This window comes from Rhinatrema bivittatum, unplaced genomic scaffold (assembly GCF_901001135.1).
Source record: "Rhinatrema bivittatum unplaced genomic scaffold, aRhiBiv1.1, whole genome shotgun sequence".
NCBI lineage: Eukaryota > Metazoa > Chordata > Amphibia > Gymnophiona > Rhinatrematidae > Rhinatrema > Rhinatrema bivittatum.
In genome coordinates this window covers 109,344-131,986 of record NW_021820934.1, presented here as the reverse complement: position 1 = coordinate 131,986, position 22,643 = coordinate 109,344, and the positions used below count along the sequence as shown (strand labels likewise).

The 22,643-nt window shown below is 46.3% G+C and overlaps 1 pseudogene; it reads left to right on the top strand.

Annotated features, from left to right (window-relative positions):
• Positions 1-5,036: 5,036 nt before the first annotated feature.
• Positions 5,037-22,643, top strand: part of LOC115082301 — a 55,717-nt pseudogene continuing 38,110 nt past the window's right edge.

Below are 22,643 nucleotides of genomic sequence, written 5' to 3'. Positions count from 1 at the left end.
AGCCTATTAGTTATTCCCCTGGAAATCTGAAAGTAAAATATGCGGCCAGGCCCCACATTTTACTCTCAGAAATTAACACCTGCCCATGGGCAGGCATTAACCTTAGAAAGCACTGGGAAAGTGTACAGAAAAGCAGAAAAAACTATACACTGATATTAAGTCGGAGGCACCTAAATAAATAAATAAATAAATAAATAAAATAAAAATCTGCCCGCCCATCAGCGAGTTTGAAAATGGACGCTGAATTTTGCCGGCTTCTGTTTTCCAAACCTGTGGCTGTCAGCAGGTTCAACAACCAACGCCGGTAAAATTAAGCATCGGTTGTCAGACCCGCTGTCAGCCGCCGCTTCCGCTAATAAGTAGGCGCTAGGGATGCGCTATTTTCCTTAGCACCTCCTTATTAGCACAATACGTAATTTAAATAGAGAATCGCGTGCCCAGGAGAGGTATCTTGGGGCACATCCGGAGAAGGGAGCTCAACTCGGAGCGCCAGCTCTCCCGCCTGTTTTACTGAATCAGCCTGTTTGTAGATTGCAGCTTGGTGTTTTTTCTCATTTTTTACCTGCAGTAATTTAGCTGGGCTATTCTGTTTCTGCTATGCATTTCTTATGCACAACTTAAACAGCTTAACTCAAATCTTACTTACAGAAAGAGGCTGCTTCTTCAACTCCAAATTGTATTAACAGGCAAAACCAATAACAGTCTTACTGTGCATAAACTGAAGATAACAGCGACCAGCATAGTCTGGGCCACAGAAATAAAGACAGGTAAAATGAGAATAATTCTTCAGGTTTGGATCAGTTTAGCTAGGATGTTACATAGGCCTGACCAGTGCTGACTGAAAAACACAAGGCAACAACTCCCAGCATATCTGCTTCCAGTCAGAAGTTAACACTTTTTTTACCAGCTGAACTGAATACAGCAAAAGCTGTGAACGTGCAGGCAGACCAGCAGTTAGCAGTACAACAGTAACTAGCAGCATTCATTACAGAAACAGAAAAGCTACTGTGGAACCAGGATACTGTTAAAACAGGACACCAGCTCCCCTATGAGGAAAGGCTGAGGAGGTTAGGACTGTTCAACTTGCAGAAGAGACAGCTGAGGGGGATATGATAGAGGTCTTTAAGATCATGAGAGGTCTTGAACGAGTAGATGTGAATTGGTTATTTAGACATTCAAATAATAGAATGACTAGGGGCATTCCATGAAGTTAGCAAGTAGCACATTTGACTAATCGGAGAAATTCTTTTTCACTCAATGCACAATTGAGCTCTAGAATTTGTTGCCAGAGGATGTGGTTAGTGCAGTTAGTGTAGCTGGGTTCAAAAAAGGTTTGAATAAGTTCTTGGAGGAGAAGTCCATTAACTGCTATTAATCAAGTTTACTTAGGGAAAAGGCATTGTTATTAATTGCATCAATAGCATGGGATCTTCTTGGTGTTTGGGAAATTGCCAGGTTCTTGTGGCCTGGTTTGGCCTCTGTTGGAAACAGGATGCTGGGCTTGATGGACCCTTGGTCTGACCCAGCATGGCAATTTCTTATGGTCTTATGGAGACAGAGCACTGGCAAGACAGTGAATTGGGGAACATTCTCTCTCCCTATTGAACAAGCTCTTCATATCACAGCTGTATAATGGCTTCCCATCTTTCTCACTCAGCTTCTAAGGATACCATTTAAAGGCAACAATCATATTGGGAGTATCAGAATTCTTTAAGGGAATATTTCTTGCCTTACTGCTCTTCAGACTTTACCTCTCTTTTTTTTTTATTTTCTCAGAATATTAAATAAATGATAAGAGGTAAGTCTATGTAATTAAATGATCTTTTCACACTTTGTTCAACCAGTTGTGAGTGCTCAGGTGGCTGTTTGAAGAGCACAGCATTCAGAGCTTAATTTGTAGACAAAAAGCGAATGGAACTTTGACCAGGGCGGGGTGTGAACTCTCTCTCTCCTCCAACACACACGTTCTTCACACTCCATTTCTGAAGGATTGACCCCACCAGCTCTGCTCCGCTTCCTTTATGACTTGGATAGTTGGTGCTCTCAAAATGTGGCTCCCTAGACAGTTGCCTGTGTAGCCTCTGCCTAAATCCAGGCCTGGTCCCAACAATCCTTTTTCTCATCATTTTACCTTTCCCTCCCTGCCATTTCTCCACCTCTTGTTTCTTGCACCTTTCCTCACACCTCCTCACCCTACTCTAGCATCTCTTACCTGCATAGTTCCTCCCAATCCTCAATCTCCCAATGTTCAACTTGTTTTGTCTGTCTGGGGGGAGGAAAACTCTCCCCACACTGGTATCGAAGTGGGCGCCCAGGAAGTCTATCGTTTGAGAAGATACAAAATTGCTTTTGGCCTAATTGATCACCCAGCCGTGCGATTCCAGGAGCTAACTTCATTGAATGCCCCCTAGTCCTTCTATTACTCGAAAGTGTAAATAACCGAGTCACATCTACTCGTTCAAGACCTCTCATGATCTTAAAGACCTCTATCATATCCCTTCTCAGCCGTCTCTTCTCCAAGCTGAACAGCCCTATCTTCTTCAGCCTTTTCTCATAGGGGAGCTGTTCCATCCCCTTTATCATTTTGGTTGCCCTTCTCTGTACCTTCTCCATCGCAACTATATCTTTTTTGAGATACGGCGACCAGAATTGTACACGGTATTCAAGGTGCGGTCTCACCATGGAGCAATACAGAGGCATTATGACATTTTCCGTTCTATTAACCATTCCCTTCCTAATAATTCCTAACATTCTATTTGCTTTTTTGACTGCTGCAGCACACTGAGCCGATGATTTTAAAGTATTATCCACTATGATGCCTAGATCTTTTTCCTGGGTGGTAACTCCTAATATGGAACCTAACATCGTGTAACTACAGCAAGGGTTATTTTTCCCTATATGCAACACCTTGCACTTGTCCACATTAAATTTCATCTGCCATTTGGAGCCCAATCTTCCAGTCTTGCAAGGTCCTCCTGTAATGTATCACAGTCTGCTTGTGATTTAACTACTCTGAATAATTTTGTATCATCCGCAAATTTGATAACCTCACTCGTCGTATTCCTTTCCAGATCATTTATATATATATATTGAAAAGCACTGGTCCAAGTACAGATCCCTGAGGCACTCCACTGTTTACCCTTTTCACTGAGAAAATTGACCATTTAATCCTACTCTCTGTTTCCTGTCTTTTAACCAGTTTGTAATCCACGAAAGGACATCGCCTCCTATCCCATGACTTTTTAGTTTTCGTAGAAGCCTCTCATGAGGGACTTTGTCAAACGCCTTCTGAAAATCCAAAATCCGGTTCACCTTTATCCACATGTTTATTAACCCTTTCAAAAAAATGAAGCAGATTTGTTAGGCAAGACTTCCCTTGGGTAAATCCATGTTGACTGTGTCCCATTAAATCATGTCTTTCTATATGCTCTACAATCTTGATCTTGAGAATAGTTTCCACTATTTTTCCCGGCACTGAAGTCAGGCTCACTGGTCTATAGTTACCCGGATCGCCCCTGGAGCCTTTTTTAAATATTGGGGTTACATTGGTCACCCTCCAGTCTTTAGGTACAATGGATGATTTTAATGATAGGTTACAAATTTTAACTAATAGATCAGAAATTTCATTTTTGAGTTCCTTCAGAACCCTAGGATGCATACCATCCTAGGGTATGCATCCTAGGTGATTTGCTATTCTTTAGTTTGTCAATCTGGCCTACTACATCTTCTAGGTTCACAGTGATTTCATTCAGTTCATCTGAGTCATCACTCCTGAAAACCATCTCTGGAACTGGTATCTCCCCAACATCCTCATTAGTAAACACGGAGGCAAAGAATTCATTTAGTCTTTCTGCAATGGCCTTATCTTCCCTAAGAGCCCCTTTAACCCCTCTGTCATCTAATGGTCCAACCGACTCCCTCACAGGTTCAATCTTGCGAACCGCAGCTATCACAGAACATTAGGTCTCCATGTGGAAATGTGGTATCTTGAGAGCCTTGTTCACCTTCTTTACGTCCAGAAAAGGCCAAAAGGATCCCTCCTTTTTTGGGACCATGAAATAAATGGAGAAACGCCCTGTCCTCCATTCCGCTTGGGGAACTGGCTGAATAGCCCCGAGAGCCAGGAGCCAGTCGAGGGTCTGCCATACGGCCTGAGCCTTGGTTCCTGCACCTCAGGGGGAGATCATGAAGAAGTCTTATTTATTTATTTATTTAACACATTTCTATACCGACATTCATGAAAAAAGAATGTCTTCAAATGGCCAAGCAAATTCCAAAGCATAGCCATGTTCTGTGATGATTAGAACCCACTGATCGGAAGTAATTCTGACCCATGCCTTGTAGAATTCAGACAAATGTCCCCCCAACTGAGGTAGCAAGGAATGAGCCTGCCGGATCTCATTGGGCAGACTTAGAGGCAAGGGTCGTGGTTGCACTTGTGTCGCAGGTTGTTCTGCACCCTCGAAAGGAAGAATTCTAGAATTGCGTCCTCGGCGCCGGCTATCTCTACCCTGTGGCTTGTGGTCTAGCCTGGTGGAACCTCTGTTGTCCTCGAAAACAGGATTGTGTTGACGGAAAACCCTTGGAAGGCCTTGACCTGTCATCAGGGAGCTTGTGAACTCTGTTTTCATTCAGAGACTTCATCAATTGCTCTAGATCCTCATAAAAGAGGAACTTTCCCTTAAATGGTAAAGAGCCTAACTGAGTTTTAGAAGAAACATCAGCCAACCAGTTACGCAGCCAAAGGAGCCTCTGTGCAGATACAGCAGAGGACATGGTGCGGGAGGATGTATGAAGGAGATCATACAGCGCATCCGCTCCATAAGCCACCGCTGCCTCCAAACGCTCCGCTTGCTCCAGGAGGAAACTCTCTTGAAATCAATAATTGTTGTACCCATCGGAGGCTCGCCCGCAGCATGTAGCTACTGTACACCGCTGTGCGAATACCCAGGGCTGAAACTTTAAAGATCCGCTTAAGAAGAACCTCAAGTTTTCTATCCTGAAGATTCTTGAGGGCCGCCGCACCTGCGACGGGAATGGTGGTCCGCTTTGTGACCGCGGACACAGAAGCGTCCACCTTAGGGGACCGCAAAAAGTCCAAGTCCTATGGCAAAGGGTAAAGCTTATCCATAGCACTTCCTACCCTCAAACCAGCATCTTGGACTTCCCACTCCCGAGTCATCAACTGGTGTAGCATAGGATGCAAGGGAAAGGTTTTTGCTGGAGCCTGCAGCCCTGCTAAGACAGGATCCACAGAACCTTGTGGTAATGAAACTTGGGGGAGATCCACCTTTAATTCGGATACAACAGAGGGAATAAGAGGCTCCAGCTCCTACCTGTGAAATAGGCGGACCACCATCCAGAGAGGAGTGTTTTATCAGATCCTCTTCAGAGCCTTTGCCGGGAAGGGGCAAGGAAGGGGTCGGCATGTGCGCAACCCCACCATCCACTGTGTCTGCTCATGCCGCCGGTGGAGCACACAATTTAATGACTTGGAGTGCCTCCTGGGTATCTGACCGCTTGGGAATTTTATCTGGAGGCTCAGATGACCGACTCAGTCGTGAAGCACTGCTTTGCTGAGTCTGGGAAGCAGTTTGAGAAGCCAAAAACGCCTTGTGCACCAGAAGCACAAAATCTAGGGTGAAATTGTTCGAACCAGCCCCTTCCCCCACCAGCGGATCGGGCTCACCCTCATCAGCATCTTGGTCCTGGTCAGTATCATGGTCCTGGTCAAAATAATCCCCAGGACTGGTAGGGACTGGAGACAAATCGGGAGGAAACTCAATTGCTCCCAAAGCTCTGGCTTCTGCCTCCTTAAAAGTCTAAGATGGCCGCCATTCCCGCACTGAGGGGGAATGTATCGGCCCTGGGTTCCCGAGGTGCAGGCAGTACAAGAAGATGGCCGCGGTATCGTGGCAGAGAAGAGGGAGCTTAAAAATCGCGGCAGAACAAAAAAATGGCAGGAGAGTGAGGGAAGCGCGGTTCGCGAAACAAAAAATATGCTCCAACTCGAATCGCACGTCCAGAATACCCAAAAAGTAACAGCAGCCTGCTCTGTTAACTTTTTTTTTTTTTCTGTAATCTGCTGGGGGCAGCAAGAAGGGAGAAGAGGGACTGGACCACGGGTATCTTCCCCTGAGCCTTACCTTGCAGGAGCCCGCAGGGTAACCTATGCCATCTTCTGAGCCTCCTACCAGGGGGGAACTGATCGCTGGCACACCCTGGGAGACTTAATGTCATTTATATATTTTTTTTTTTTTCAAAGTCCTGTTTTTTGTTTTTTTTATATAAAAGCTTGATTCATTGTCAGACTCAATTGCTTCTTTATCTTTTTTTTTTAAAGGAAACTAGACTTAACCCTAAAAACAGGTCAAGACTGCAGGTTTTGCACCACCTCCATCTGCTGGAGACAGAGAATAACTAAAGGGATGCAGGTGGCACAAAAGGTTAAGAGGGTGCCCTTCACGTTTTTTTCTGTCTCCATCTGCTGGAAGGGATAACCCACAGTCTGGAATGATCCAGGTACCTACAGGGAATGAGAACTTATTTATGTGTTTTGCCTTAATTCAGAGGAGAGGCTGTTCGAGGTCTTCTGTATGTGTTTTGTCTTAATTCAGGAGTGCCTGGTTCGAGGGCTTATGTATGTGTTTTGTCTTATTTCAGGAGTGGCAGGTTCGAAGGCTTATGTATATCTTTTGCCTTAATTAAGAAGCGGCCGGTTCGAGGGTTTAGGTATGTGTTTTGCCTTAATTCAGGAGGGCTGGTTTGAGGTCTTATGTATGTGTTTTGCGTTAATTCAGGAAGGGCTGGATCGAGGGCTTATGTATGTGTTTTATATTCAGGAGTGGCCGGTTCGAGGGCTTATGTATGTGTTTTGCCTTAATTCAGGAGTGGCTGGTTCGAGGGCTTATGTATGTGTTTTGTCTTAATTCAGCATATTTTATTTATTTATTTATTTATGTGCTTTTATATACCATTGTTTGGAACTGGCCTTCATATCGAACCACCCGGACCTTACGCTACCCACAGCTTTCGACCTCACCCTCCCCTCAAATTCACTCCCCCACTCCATACGAGATCTTGGTGTCTCCCTAGACAACCAACTAAACTTCAAAAATCACATTAATACAATTATAAAGGAAAATTCTTCAAGTTCCACATCCTCAAAAAACTTAAACCCTTGCTCTATGCACAAGAGTTCCGTACAGTCTTACAAGTGACAATACTTTCAAAAATGGATTACTGCAATGCTCTACTTTTAGGTCTCCCCAATTCTACTATTAGACCCCTTCAAATGTTGCAGAATGATATGGCCAGAATCCTAATACCCGCAAAGCCGACCACATCACCCCCATTCTTAAGGAAATCCATTGGCTACCCATCTCCTCCCGCATCAGATACAAAACCATCACCATTATTCACAACTCCCTGCACAATCACAACCGCTCCTGGCTTGAGGATGCACTTCGCTTCCGCTCCTCCAACCTTCCCACCAGAACCGCACTCACAGGAACCCTCTACACCCCCACCCTCAGAATCGCACACCTCACCTCCACCAGAGAAAGAGCCCTTTTCATCGCAGGCCCCACCCTTTGGAACACCCTGCTACTTAGCCTCCGATTAGAATCATGTTCTCGGAAATTCAAAAAAGGGCTTAAGACATGGCTCTTTAAACTGGCATATCCTGATTTGGACCCTATTTAGTCCTTTTGCCCCCTAACCCTTCCCCTCCTGTCTCTCCCCCCCCCCCCCCCCCCCCCCATCTCCCCCTTTGCCTTGCCATGTTGTTGACTGTATAATCTGGCATGATTGTATATAGTGCCTACCCCTTCTCTCATCCCCTCCCTACCCTCCTTTCCCTCCCCCTTTTTCCCTGTGCCTTGATTTGATTGCACAATTCTGTAGCATTGTATATTTTCCCCTGCCCCCTAGACTCCTTACCTTTTTGATTGCATAATTTTCAATGTTGTACTTAGTCCTTTTGAGTGTATAATTTTTACAATGTTGTATATAATACTTATCGGATGGTTCACTCATCTCTGTACCTTGTTCCCTGCCAGGTACCATTCCTGTATTTATTTATTTATTTTGAGTTTTTCTATACCAGCATTCGCGATGAGAATCGCATCATGCCGGTTTACAATTAACAAGAGGTGAAGGAAGATAACAAAAATGTTTGTATTATTGTTTGTATTATTTCCACCTGTCCTTTTTTCACCCCCTTTCCTCGATCCTCCTTACTTCCTAGCTGCTCCCCTCCCTCTCCCTGTTTTTTGTATTTTCCTCCTTTAGTTATATGTAAACCGGCATGATGTACCCACGAATGTCGGTATAAAAAAGCTGATAAATAAATAAATTTATTTTTTGAGGGCTTATGTATGATTTTCGCATATCCAGTAAGTTTTTGCTTGGGACATTGTCTTTTTTAAAAGTATTGGGGCAAAGTTAACTATTTGGGAATATTATTTAGTGTGTTTGTGTGTTTGTACTTTTAATAGTAAGAAAGGCAGTGAATAAACAAGTTAGACTATTTGTATTTTTAGTCAGTCAATAAGGTAGCAGTAGGTAGTGTGTTTATTTTTAAAAGTCTGCAGAACTGAGTGTTCTCCAGACTTTTAAAGAACTGAGTGTTTATATTTAATACTAACTGAGTGCTGGTATTGATAAAAAAAAAAAAAAACAACCCAAAAAGTAGCCAGAAGCTAGAAATAAGCTAGGAGCAGTGTATACCTAAGTAAAAAAGTTGAATAGTTCAGCTCAGTTACTCACCTTGGAAAGGTGTTGAGGTAGTGTGATTGGGTTTGAATAGGGACCAACATTTGTTGATCAAGAGAGCAGTGAGTCACTCAGGCTGACTAACTGAAGTTAGACTGTTTGTATTTCGGAGCGGCCTCGGAAAGAACAGGCAATGCGCGCCAGGCTCAGCGCACGCAGGTTGCACAAATGTGCACCCTCTTGCGCGTGCCGACCCCAGATTTTATAAGATACGCGCGTATCATACAAAATCCAGCGTACTTTTGTTCGCGCCTGGTGCGCGAACAAAAGTACGCGCTCGCACAATTTTATAAAATCCGGCCCATGGTGAATTCACTAATACATTTAAAGGACGTTAGACACATACATTTATTTATTTATTTATTTATTTATTTATTTATTTAGTGTTTTTTATATACCGCAGTACGTAAGGATATACATCACCGCGGTTTACATTTAACAATAACTTAGCAACAGGCTTTACAGTTGACATTATTAATAAGAATTAATTAGAAATTAGAATTAATTACAACTTAACTAGGAACTGATCAAAATTGAGATGAAGGCAGCAGTCCAGCAGCAAGAGGGGGGCTTCTCAGTCTTTTGCATCGAGTGTCACATGTATGATTTTTTACCCACCGGTGAGAAGTTGTATATGTGCATGCGATGCAAAGAGCTCCTGGCTCTCAGAGAACGAGTCCGATCTCTGGAGGCTAGAGTGGCAGACCTGGAGGAGCAGAGGCAGACAGAGAAGTATATAGATGAGACCTTCAGGGACATAGTAGTCAAGTCCCAACTTCAGACTGGCAGCCCTGGTGCTGCCTTGGAGGAAGAAGGTCTCATGATAGGAGAGCATCAACCAGGAGCAGCAGGAAAGGATCCTGTAGCAAGAACCTGCTCTCCAGGTGATGCATTGTCCTTTCGCACTGAGGATATCTCCCCAAGGCCTACTGCCCAGGAGGGAAGGGTTAGGTCGGCCGTCATAGTTGGTGATTCGATTATTAGGAATGTAGATAGCTGGGTGGCTGGTGGGCATGAGGATCGCCTGGTAACATGCCTACCTGGTGCGAAGGTGGCAGACCTCATGAGTCACCTAGATAGGATTTTAGACAGTGCTGGGGAGGAGCCGGCTGTCGTGGTACATGTGGGCACCAACGACATAGGAAAATGTGGGAGGGAGGTTCTGGAAGCCAAATTTAGGCTCTTAGGTAGAAAGCTTAAATCCAGAACCTCCAGGTTTAATGGAACAAAGTCAGCATGGCTTTACCCAGGGCAAGTCTTGCCTCACAAATCTGCTTCACTTTTTTGAAGGAGTTAATAAACATGTGTATAAAGGTGAACCGGTAGATATAGTACACTTGGATTTTCAGAAGGCATTTGACAAAGTTCCTCATGAGAGGCTTCTAGGAAAAGTAAAAAGTCATGGAATAGGTGGCTATGTCCTTTCGTGGATTGCAAACTGGCTAAAAGACAGGAAACAGGGAGTAGGATTAAATGGACAATTTTCTCAGTGGAAGGGAGTGGACAGTGGAGTGCCTCAGGGATCTGTATTGGGACCCTTACTTTTCAATATATTTATAAATGATCTGAAAAGAAATACGACGAGTGAAATAATCAAATTTGTAGATGACACAAAATTGTTCAGACTAGTTAAATCACAAGCAGATTGTGATAAATTGCAGGAAGACCTTGTGAGACTGGAAAATTGGGCATCCAAATGGCATATGAAATTTAATATGGATAAGTGCAAGGTGATGCATATAGGGAAAAATAACCCATGCTATAATTACACAATGTTGGGTTCCATATTAGGTGCTACAACCCAAGAAAGAGATCTAGGTGTCATAGTGGATAACACATTGAAATCGTCAGTTCAGTGTGCTACAGCAGTCAAAAAAGCAAACAGAATGTTGGGAGTTATTAGAAAGGGAATGGTGAATAAAATGGAAAATGTCATAATGCCTCTGTATCACTCCATGGTGAGACCGCACCTTGAATACTGTGTACAATTCTGGTCGCCGCATCTCAAAAAAGATATAATTGCGATAGGGAAGGTACAGAGAAGGGCTACCAAAATGATAAGGGGAATGGAACAACTCCCCTATGAAGAAAGACTAAAGAGATTAGGACTTATCAGCTTGGAGAAGAGACGACTGAGGGGGGATATGATAGATATGTTTAAAATCATGAGAGGTCTAGAACGGGTAGATGTGAATCGGTTATTTACTCTTTCAGATAGTAGAAAGACTAGGGGGCACGCCATGAAGTTAGCAAGGGGCATATTTAAAACTAATCGGAGGAAGTTCTTTTTTTACTCAACGCACAATTAAACTCTGTAATTTGTTGCCAGAGGATGTGGTTAGTGCAGTTAGTATAGCTGTGTTTAAAAAAGGATTGGATAAGTTCTTGGAGGAGAAGTCCATTACCTGCTATTAACTTCACCTAGAGAATAGCCACTGCCATTAGCAATGGTAACATGGAATAGACTTAGTTTTTGGGTACTTGCCAGGTTCTATGGCCTGGATTGGCCACTGTTGGAAACAGGATGCTGGGCTTGATGGACCCTTGATCTGACCCAGTATGGCATTTTCTTATGTTCTTATGTTCTTATGTAGCTCTCTGCTTCAACGGCAGGGGAGAAAGACAGATACTTCACGCATATCCAGCATAGTTCTCTGCTTCAACGGCAGGGGAGAAAGACCGATACTTCACGCATATCCAGCATAGCTCTCTGCTTCTACGGCAGGGGAGAAAGATAGATACTTCACGCATATCCAGCATAGCTCTCTGCTTCAACGGCAAGGGGAATGAAGAAAAGTGGATCTATATACAGACAACCAACAAGGACTGAATTACATAGTCAGGGTAAACAAATAAGCATGGGTGTAGCTTGCTTATTGCGGCGGTTACTACCCCTATCTAATTAAGCTAGGTATTTCACTTAGATGCGGTTCCAACACTGCTCTCTGCATTAATGGTGGGGGTGGAAGGGAAATAGAACCAAAAGGTTACTAAGAGCCAAGAGAAACAGATAAGTATGAGAAAAAAAAAGTGCGAAGCTTGTTGGGCAGACTGGATGGGCCGTTTGGTCTTCTTCTGCCGTCTTTTCTATGTTTCTATATATAAATAAATTCAGGAGTGGCTGGTTCGAGGGCTTATGTATGTGTTTTGTCTTAATTCAGGAGTGGCTGGTTCGAGGGCTTACGTATATGTTTTGTCTTAATTCAGGAGTGGCTCGTTCAAATGTGGACTAGGGGTTTATACAGGGGCAATATCTCCTCTCTCTAGGCAACCAAGCACCTTTCTGTTTTTTTTAATCACCTTATCCACTTGTTTGCTCTCCTTCAGATCATCAGATACAACGCTCCCAGATCCCACCCATAGAAGAATTTCTATGTATAAAACAATTACTGAAGCACAGATCATGATATTTATATTCCGAAACTGAGAGCAGTTCTCCTTCTCAGTGTGTGTGTGTATAGATATATGTTTAGAATAAAAAGAACCAGCCACTCTCATAACTTGTCTGGCTGCTTCTAAATTCTATTCCAAACTTTCCAAACTTTGGAAAGTTTGGTTTGCTTCACCTACAGAAGAAAAACTGTAGGTGAAGCAAACCAGGCATTTATTGAGTTTATCTCCCTAAAGGTCACCACAATGTAAAAATACAGTGAAACACAGTGGTGAAAGGGGAACAACTTGACTTTTCTGAAGTTTTATGTGTAGTAAAACCAGAAACACAGCTTGAAAAATAGTTTCGATAGAGCACACTCCAGAGAGAGAGAAACCCTCCCTTTCTGGGAAGCTGCTAGAGAAGAATGAAAGTAAAAATAGAGTCTGCACTTCTCTCAGGAGCGTGGCTGCAGGGAGCAGCATGGAGTCTCTGCAGGAGGAAGCTTCTTGTTCCATCTGCTTGGATTATTTTATAGACCCGGTGACCATAGACTGTGGCCACAACTTCTGCCGCTCCTGCATCACTCGGGCCTGGGAGGGCTTAGATACAAACTTCCCCTGTCCCAAGTGCAGAGGAACATCTCAGCAGAGGAACCTCAGGCCTAACTGGGAGCTGCGGAATCTGATAGAAAGGGTGAAAAAGATGTCAGAGAGAAAAGGAGAGGAAACTCTCTGCCAGAAGCATGAAGAGAAATTAAAATTGTTCTGCACAGAGGATTGGAAAGCGATCTGTCTTATCTGTAAGGAAGGAAAGGAGCACAGATCTCACAGTGTGGTCCCCATAGAGGAGGCAGTGCAGGATTACAAGGTGAGTGTCAGCATCTTTATTATTACAGTGGTCCCAGGTGTTGCAGCTCTGATGTAAGCTGTGGACCCTTGGCCCGAGATGGTGTTGTCGCTACCTGAGGGGGAGAAGGAGGATCTTGTGGTACAGCCATGCGAAGCAGAGAGTCAGAAGAGAGGCTGCAAGCAGCCAAGGTGGGGTCCAGTCCAAAGGTCAGAGGCAGGCGGCAAGCAGCCACGGTGAGATCCAATCCAAATGTCAAAGCCAGGAAGGTTCGTCCAAAGGAAGCTGGCACGGGAACTGGGAGGCTGGAGCGAGTACTTGAAGGCAGGAACAGGAGCAAGAACGCAGAAACCCACGAGGAATTCAGCACGAGGAGACTCATTGCCAAGCCGTCCGTAGGAAGCCTGGGGGAGCCATAAGTAGGCCAGGGCCGATGACGTCATTTCACAAAGCCGGCAGTGATTTCCTGCTGTTGGCCCTTTAAATCATGGCAAGAGCCGCAGTGCCTGCGTATGGAGATCCCATGCTGAGGAAGACGCTGGCGGCGCTCCTTGCGCAAACAAAGCAGAGGAGATCCCAGCGGCATGGGGGTCTGACGGACGGACTGCAAGTGGACAGACGACTGGCCACGGCCAGGGACCCGAGACCGGGCACAGTGTCAGGGAGGATTTGGAGGGTCGGCGGAGTCCGTGACTGGTGAGTGTAACACCAGGTCACAGATCTCACTCCCTGATCCCCATAGAGGAGGCTGTGCAGGAATAGAAGGTGAGTGTCAGTATCTTTATTATCACAGTGTGTCCCAGGTCACAGATCTCACACCCTGATCCCCATAGAGGAGGCTGTGCAGGAATAGAAGGTGAGTGTCAGTATCTTTATTATCACAGTGTGTCCCAGGGTCACAGATCTCACACCCTGATCCCCATAGAGGAGGCTGTGCAGGAATAGAAGGTGAGTGTCAGTATCTTTATTATCACAGTGTGTCCCGGGGTCACAGATCTCACTCCCTGATCCCCATAGAGGAGGCTGTGCAGGAATACAAGGTGAGTGTCAGTATCTTTATTATCACAGTGTGTCCCAGGTCACAGATCTCATACCCTGATCCCCATAGAGGAGGCTGTGCAGGATTACAAGGTGAGTGTCAGTATCTTTATTATCACAGTGTGTCCCAGGTCACAGATCTCATACCCTGATCCCCATAGAGGAGGCTGTGCAGGAATACAAGGTGAGTGACAGTATCTTTATTATCACAGTGTGTCCCGGGGTCACAGATCTCATACCCTGATCCCCATAGAGGAGGCTGTGCAGGATTACAAGGTAAGTGTCAGTATCTTTATTATCACAGTGTGTCCCAGGTCACAGATCTCACTCCCTGATCCCCATAGAGGAGGCTGTGCAGGATTACAAGGTGAGTGTCAGTATCTTTATTATCACAGTGTGTCCCGGGGTCAGGGATCTCACTCCCTGATCCCCATAGAGGAGGCTGTGCAGGAATACAAGGTGAGTGTCAATATCTTTATTATCACAGTGTGTCCCAGGTCACAGATCTCACACCCTGATCCCCATAGAGGAGGCTGTGCAGGAATACAAGGTGAGTGTCAGTATCTTTATTATCACAGTGTGTCCCAGGTCACAGATCTCACTCCCTGATCCCCATAGAGGAGGCTGTGCAGGAATACAAGGTGAGTGTCAGTATCTTTATTATCACAGTGTGTCCCAGGTCACATATCTCACTCCCTGATCCCCATAGAGGAGGCTGTGCAGGAATACAAGGTGAGTGTCAGTATCTTTATTATCACAGTGCGTCCCAGGGTCACAGATCTCACTCCCTGATCCCCATAGAGGAGGCTGTGCAGGAATACAAGGTAAGTGTCAGTATCTTTATTATCACAGTGTGTCCCAGGTCACAGATCTCACTCCCTGATCCCCATAGAGGAGGCTGTGCAGGAATACAAGGTGAGTGTCAGTATCTTTATTATCACAGTGTGTCCCAGGTCACAGATCTCTCTCCCTGATCCCCATAGAGGAGGCTGTGCAGGAACACAAGGTGGGTATCAGGATCTTTACTGTCCCAGGGCGTCCTGGCGGGGCCACTTTAACCTCCTAATTGTCCCTGAGCAGTCTTTTGTGGATGGATCCTTTTATTATTTCCATATTTTCCAGCACGCTCCCTCTCCTCCCCAATCCTAGCAATCTCCTCCATATCTTCCGCCCCATTACCCTGAGGCTGCTGACCCACTGCTGCAGCTTTCCTCCTCTGTGCTGACTGCGGATGAGGGAGCTGCATGATGCCTTGTCCTTCTGCGCTGCTGCCCAACACAGGCCACTGCTCCATTCCTCCAGCCCCTGGGCCCAATGCAGATATATTTCTATCTTCTTCAAGCCCTCACAGGCGGATATAAGTGTCGTATGAGGCATTTTCCATCCTCCAGCCAATGCAGGCTGAGACAGTGTGGGGTGAAGTCATTGTGGGAGCGGGATGAGGCAGCCTAAGAGATCCTCCCTCCTTGTACACCTTTCCCGTGATATAACTTTCAGGGTTATTGTCCCTGCGTTGAGGTTCTGATAATGAAACTCAGTAGTCATTATGACCCCACCTCCTGGAACAATCCAGTAAAAGCAAGCCCTTTAAATTTCAAACTTATGTCATATATAGAGAGCGAGATGGATAGCTAGACATGTATACAGATATATATTACACACACACACACGCAGGCACGCAATGCAAAGCTTTCAGAAATCATGTCCGTGTTAGACATCGATGCTGTATTAGTTGAAGATAATCTCTGAATTGGCTGGCTGCTCTGAACTCGGGTGTTTCTCCTTACGACTGAAAGCATAGAATCATATTTTGTTATTATCTCAGTAACAGTAACATACAGGGGTGGTTCTACAATGAGGCAGGGTGAGGCGGCCACTTCAGGCGGCAAACTTTGGAAGCAGCACAGACTGCCTCTCTAAACCCCTCTAGCGGCCGCCTCACCCTGCCGTCAAAACAACAAAGCACCCGCGGGCCTCCGGTGGATAGTGCTGCGTATAATTCCCCCCTCCTGCGCAGAAAATGGCAAAGATGTTGGAGACCCCCAGCATCCCGCAAGCAGCGTAAAGATGATTGGCCCGGTGAGCTGCGAGCAGAGCCCGTCCCACTCACAGCAAAGATGAAGGTCCCAGTGAGTGAGTGTGTGTGTGTGTGTGTGTGTGTGCGTGTGTGTGTGTGAGAGTGTGTGAGTGTGTGTGTGTGTGCGTGTGTGTGTGTGTGTGTGTGTGAGAGTGTGTGTGTGTGTGTGTGTGTGTGTGTGTGAGAGAGATTGCAAACCAGGGGAGGGGGGGTGAGAGAGAGCACATGTGAGGGTGCGTGTGGGAAAGGGAGAGAAGGGGAGGGAGGGGTAAGGGGCAGAGAGGAGGACAGGGGGCGCCATTTCTTTCCTTACCTCAGGCAGCAGTTTGCCTTGAACCGCCCCTGGTAACACAAACTCCCTCCATTAACAGATAATTTATGAAGCAACACAAAACCCTGCGAAAAAGTCACTCAGAACCCTTATAGCATACCTGCCTTACCAAAACAACACTAACTTCTCAGACCTCAAACAGCAACAAAATTATCTATGAAAAGACAACGCAATAAATATCACACTGGACCCTCCTACTGGCAAACAGAAGAAGCCAGGCTGCTGTAGATCCCTACACAGGACCTTCATGCCGGCAGAATGTTTTTTTACATTTAACTCTTTTCCCCTTGAGCTCACCTTTGCATTGATGGCTTTAAGTGCGTTATAAAGACTGTGCCCAGAGTTGACATGTGCCACACCAACAGGCATATTCTTCTGCTGAAGGTGCCTTCCCCAGAGAGCTTATACTTTGATTTAACTGCAGGGAGTGGATGGGCATCTATAAAAGAAGAGTATGCACTTTGGTGCTGTGCATGTCAGGTTTGGTAGAATCTCACAGGCCAGGCCATTTTGGCAAAGGATGGCACGGCAAGTTAGATCTGAGCTTAAGCTCTTTTGGTCAAGCGCCTTGTGCCAAAGTTGGGATGTGCAGGGCCAAAGTTTGTACTTTTCTTCTCTATTATGTTTATTTGATATACCCCAAATCCACATAATGCCATAAATACATAATTACAAAATACAATACTTGCATACTAAATCCAAGAAAACCATTCATTACACATTTCACAATAATACAGTTATATAAACTACACGAAAACAAATTAAAAATGCATAAAACAAACATTCTCTAGCTATCCAAAGAGATCTAAATTATACAATGACAAGTAAATAAACATAATTAAAACTACATACCCCCATAAGCCTGGTTAAAGTAGCTCTTAGGGCATGTTGAATGACCCATAATGCTAACAGATTAATTTGAAGAAAAAGTATGTTCTGACATGGACCATGTTCCTGGAGTCTGAGAGGAACCCATGTGGGTGCCCCATCCTTTGGTAGATGCGTTGGTGACCAACGTCACTTAATAGGATAAAGGTCAAAGGGTGGATCCCACTTCTAGGATTTAGCCACCACCTGAGCAATGTCCAAATCATGCTAGTTATCATCACTGAAAAAGATAGTGGCTGAATTAACTGGTCCCATTGCGAACCAAGGCCCCACTGATGAGGTCTCATGTTGAGAAGGATGAGAGGAACTACCACGGCCATGTGGCCAAGGATTTGGGATAATTGCTGATGGATCCCAAGGATTGAAGAAGGCAAATCATCCTGTTCCTGGAATCCAACACTATCTAATGGAAAGGCCCTGTCACCAGGCAGTCATCTTGATATGGGAAGACACAGATCCCTTAGTGATGTAGGCATGCAGCCTTTTTCACCAAACTCTCTTGGAGCCGCTGAGAGACCGAACAGAAGGACCTTGTATTGATAGTGAGCCTTGCCTACCACAAACCTGCGGAATTTCCAATGCAAGAGGTGGATGAGGATGTGAGCAGCAGTTTCTCCAGCAGTCACGCAAGTTCTGAACCGTATTGAGTTGATTGGCTGCAATGAGAGCATTCAGCACGGAGCCCTATAGCTTAGGGAGTGTTGGAGAAGATATGGGTCTTGGTTAGGAGAAACAGGAGCAGAGCAATTTCTTTTCTCTTCTGTTGTATCCTGTGCTCTAGTCTCATCCCTTCCATCCTGGGGAGGGGCTGGATGAGAGAAAGCAACAGCCTGTGATCCCAGGGCTTAGGATTCAAGGAAACACCCTGGTACAATGTTCATCCTGATGTGTCACTCTTGGGCTAATTATAGTATAAGACAGGAGGATCTGAGAGCATTTAATCCTAATTTATAACATCAAACGCACTATTCACATTTTTCAATTAGATCTGTTTAATATTCACAGGAAAAATATGAAAACCACTTGGGTCCACTGAGGAAGGAGCTGAAAGAGATTCAGGCATTTAAATCCAGTGAAGAGAAGAAAGCTGAGAAGTTGAAGGTGGGTGTCTGTGTCTCTGTCTGAGCGGGTTTCTGTATGGTCATTGCTCCTATCAAGTTGGAAGTAGCATGAGTAAGATTAATGAGAATACTGCTTAGCAACTCATTTTCAGGCCGATGCAATCATGGCACTGTGCGCTGGATTTTAGCACAAAGATTTACTGCACAGGGTACAAGTTTTTTTTAACTGCCATTGCATCAGGAGATAAAAAGTGCCTATACTGAGCTAAAATGTACGTTCTGCACAGGCCGAGCCACATTTTAACTCTAGGTGTGGATGGGAGGACCGGGGAAGATAGAGACTGTGCTGAGAGTGAAATTAAATTAGATTTAGGAAGTTGCTTTAAACTATTTTATTTAATCAAGCTTATGAAATTCTTTAGATGCAGCTAACTATAATTAATTCAATGAACATAAAAGGTAACCTTGTGGCTTAGTAAATATTCTGTCATGAATATGTAAGGTGATAAGTGGATATTTTTAATTATTCTTAACTGGTTTAGATTTTGTCTGATGATTTGTAGTGTGTTAGTATTGTCTTTTATTATTAACTTTTTATTGTAAACCACTTAGAAAAAATGTGTTAAGTGGTACATAAATATTTAAGATAAATAAAATAAAAAATGATAGCCAGAAAGGTCAGTTTTTATCCGGCTCTCAGGCCAGCCTCAGCAGACAGTGTCAGAGGAGTTGGGAAGACTTCTGTAAAAATGATGAGGAATTTAATAGCTCGCTTTGAAAAAGCATATAGCATATTTTATACATGCAAAAATCTCCGAAAAAAATATAAAAAGAAAAAAAACTCTTTACACGGATGAAGGAAAGACCTATGATTAAAGATGATCCTGTAAGCGGTTTAAGCAAAGAGCAGAGATGCCAAAAAAAACGACAGGATGGTATGAAGGTCTATAAACTACTACACCCAATATATAAATTATAGGTTCTGGTTTTGAAAATTGAAAATTTTGAAATAATTAAATATTAGGGATGTGAATCGTTTTCCATATCGTCTTAACGATAGAAATCGTGTGGCAGGGCAAGAAAATCGTCTTAGGCACGATTTTTTAGTTAAAAAATCGTTAAAAATCGTTTTTTCCGATTAGTGCGCACTAACTCGAGTTAGTGCGCACTAACGGGAGTTAGTGCGCACTAACTGGGAGTTAGTGCACACTAACTGAAAATGATACAATTTGACACTTTTCAGGTCAGTTTAGGAATGAATATGTATTCCTATTGGCTGCCCTCTTATTTATTCATGTTACCAAGTTTCCTACTGACAGTATATGGGGGATGGGAAATGGAAACAGTTGGTAGCTTGACAAAACAAGTAATGTGATCAGTCAATGTGACTAGAACTTGTGCCCTAACCCTGATACCAGGGGTATTGTGATCTTCCTGCACACAGTGCCCTATCCCTATTAATACCAGGGTTGTTGTGATCTTCCTGCACACAGTGCCCTATTCCTGATACCGGGGGTGTTGTGATCTTCTTGCACACATCCCGGTATCAGGGATAGGGCACTGCATGCAGGAAGATCACCACACTCCTGGTATTAATAGGGATAGGGCACTGCATGCAGGAAGATCACAACACTCCTGGTATTAATAGGGATAGGGCACTGCATGCAGGAAGATCACAACACCCCTGGTATCAGGGATAGGGCACTGTGTGCAGGAAGATCACAATACCCCGGAGGAGTGAGGGTCAGGCAGCTCCCCCCTGTCTGTGAAGCCAGCCTCTCACTAGTAATGCAGGGAGGGAGCTGTCTCAGACTTCACCATCCTCCCCCCCCCCCCCTCACCCACACACCATTCACTAGCTGGGACATGGGGGAAGTCAGGAGTGAGGGTCAGGCAGCTTCCCCCTGTCTGTGAAGCCAGCCTCTCACTAGTAATGCAGGGAGGGAGCTGTCTCAGACTTCACCATCCTCCCCCCCCCCTCACCCACACACCATTCACTAGCTGGGACATGGGGGAAGTCAGGAGTGAGGGTCAGGCAGCTCCCCCCTGTCTGTGAAGCCAGCCTCTCACTAGTAATGCAGGGAGGAAGCTGTCTCAGACTTCACCATCCTCCCCCCCCCCCCCCCCCCCCTCACCCACACACCATTCACTAGCTGGGACATGGGGGAAGTCAGGAGTGAGGGTCAGGCAGCTCCCCCCTGTCTGTGAGCCAGCCTCTCACTAGTAATGCAGGGAGGGAGCTGTCTCAGACTTCACCATCCTCCCCCCCCCCTCACCCACACACCATTCACTAGCTGGGACATGGGGGAAGTCAGGAGTGAGGGTCAGGCAGCTCCCCCCTGTCTGTGAAGCCAGCCTCTCACTAGTAATGCAGGGAGGGAGCTGTCTCAGACTTCACCATCCTCCCCCCCCCCCTCACCCACACACCATTCACTAGCTGGGACATGGGGGAAGTCAGGAGTGAGGGTCAGGCAGCTCCCCCCTGTCTGTGAAGCCAGCCTCTCACTAGTAATGCAGGGAGGGAGCTGTCTCAGACTTCACCATCCTCCCCCCCCCCCCTCACCCACACACCATTCACTAGCTGGGACATGGGGGAAGTCAGGAGTGAGGGTCAGGCAGCTCCCCCCTGTCTGTGAAGCCAGCCTCTCACTAGTAATGCAGGGAGGGAGCTGTCTCAGACTTCACCATCCTCCCCCCCCCCCCTCACCCACACACCATTCACTAGCTGGGACATGGGGGAAGTCAGGAGTGAGGGTCAGGCAGCTCCCCCCTGTCTGTGAAGCCAGCCTCTCACTAGTAATGCAGGGAGGGAGCTGTCTCAGACTTCACCATCCTCCCCCCCCCTCACCCACACACCATTCACTAGCTGGGACATGGGGGAAGTCAGGAGTGAGGGTCAGGCAGCTCCCCCCTGTCTGTGAAGCCAGCCTCTCACTAGTAATGCAGGGAGGGAGCTGTCTCAGACTTCACCATCCTCCCCCCCCCCCTCACCCACACACCATTCACTAGCTGGGACATGGGGGAAGTCAGGAGTGAGGGTCAGGCAGCTCCCCCCTGTCTGTGAAGCCAGCCTCTCACTAGTAATGCAGGGAGGGAGCTGTCTCAGACTTCACCATCCTCCCCCCCCCCCCCCTCACCCACACACCATTCACTAGCTGGGACATGGGGGAAGTCAGGAGTGAGGGTCAGGCAGCTCCCCCCTGTCTGTGAAGCCAGCCTCTCACTAGTAATGCAGGGAGGGAGCTGTCTCAGACTTCACCATCCTCCCCCCCCCCCCCCCTCACCCACACACCATTCACTAGCTGGGACATGGGGGAAGTCAGGAGTGAGGGTCAGGCAGCTCCCCCCTGTCTGCGAAGCCAGCCTCTCACTAGTAATGCAGGGAGGGAGCTGTCTCAGACTTCACCATCCTCCCCCCCCCTCACCCACACACCATTCACTAGCTGGGACATGGGGGAAGTCAGGAGTGAGGGTCAGGCAGCTCCCCCCTGTCTGTGAAGCCAGCCTCTCACTAGTAATGCAGGGAGGGAGCTGTCTCAGACTTCACCATCCTCCCCCCCCCCCTCACCCACACACCATTCACTAGCTGGGACATGGGGGAAGTCAGGAGTGAGGGTCAGGCAGCTCCCCCCTGTCTGTGAAGCCAGCCTCTCACTAGTAATGCAGGGAGGGAGCTGTCTCAGACTTCACCATCCTCTCCCCCCCCTCACCCACACACCATTCACTAGCTGGGACATGGGGGAAGTCAGGAGTGAGTGTCAGGCAGCTCCCCCCTGTCTGTGAAGCCAGCCTCTCACTAGTAATGCAGGGAGGGAGCTGTCTCAGACTTCACCATCCTCCCCCCCCCCCTCACCCATACACCATTCACTAGCTGGGACATGGGGGAAGTCAGGAGTGAGGGTCAGGCAGCTCCCCCCTGTCTGTGAAGCCAGCCTCTCACTAGTAATGCAGGGAGGGAGCTGTCTCAGACTTCACCATCCTCCCCCCTCCTCACCCACACACCATTCAGTAGCTGGGACATGGGGGAAGTCAGGAGTGAGGGTCAGGCAGCTCCCCCCTGTCTGTGAAGCCAGCCTCTCACTAGTAATGCAGGGAGGGAGCTGTCTCAGACTTCACCATCCTCCCCCCCCCCCCCCCCCTCACCCACACACCATTCACTAGCTGGGACATGGGGGAAGTCAGGAGTGAGGGTCAGGCAGCTCCCCCCTGTCTGTGAAGCCAGCCTCTCACTAGTAATGCAGGGAGGGAGCTGTC